At 43.4% G+C, this 440-nt stretch overlaps 1 protein-coding gene across 1 annotated transcript in view; it reads left to right on the top strand.

Moving 5' to 3' along the window:
- PDS5A (PDS5 cohesin associated factor A) overlaps positions 1–440 on the top strand; it is a 131,637-nt gene that overhangs the window by 42,163 nt on the left and 89,034 nt on the right. The gene's annotated exons all lie outside the window — the stretch shown is intronic.

A 440-nucleotide genomic window follows, 5' to 3' on the forward strand; every position in this document is an offset into this window, starting at 1 on the left:
CTTCATAAATGCTGGTACACTCCCAGTTTCTACTAAGAGAGTGGCATTTTTCCTACTAGAAATATAAAGCTTGTCCATACCCTTGGTCACCGAACATTATTATGTCACTGTGCCAACAAAAAGCAGTGCACATTTGTTGGGGTTCTTTTAATTAAAAATTGGGTTTTGTTCTGGACTTGCGCAGGCAGCACTGTGCTGGACATGGAGGTAAGACCTCCATTTACTCTCCAGTACCTTTACCCCAGTACATATAGTACCGTGACATGAAGGATCCTAAGTTATATCTATTTGATGGAAGATGTCTTGGTACAAGTGCTGCAAAAGACAGCCATAAAGCTGCTCTCAAGTTCCTCTCATAAACCTTTAGAGAACCCTAGTTGCTGCCAAAACCTGGCAGGCTCTCAGTGCTACCTATACTAGGAAATCATGCACCGCCGCCC

The sequence above is a fragment of the Alligator sinensis genome, unplaced genomic scaffold (genome assembly GCF_000455745.1).
Source record: "Alligator sinensis unplaced genomic scaffold, ASM45574v1 scaffold246_1, whole genome shotgun sequence".
Classification (NCBI taxonomy): Eukaryota; Metazoa; Chordata; order Crocodylia; family Alligatoridae; genus Alligator; species Alligator sinensis.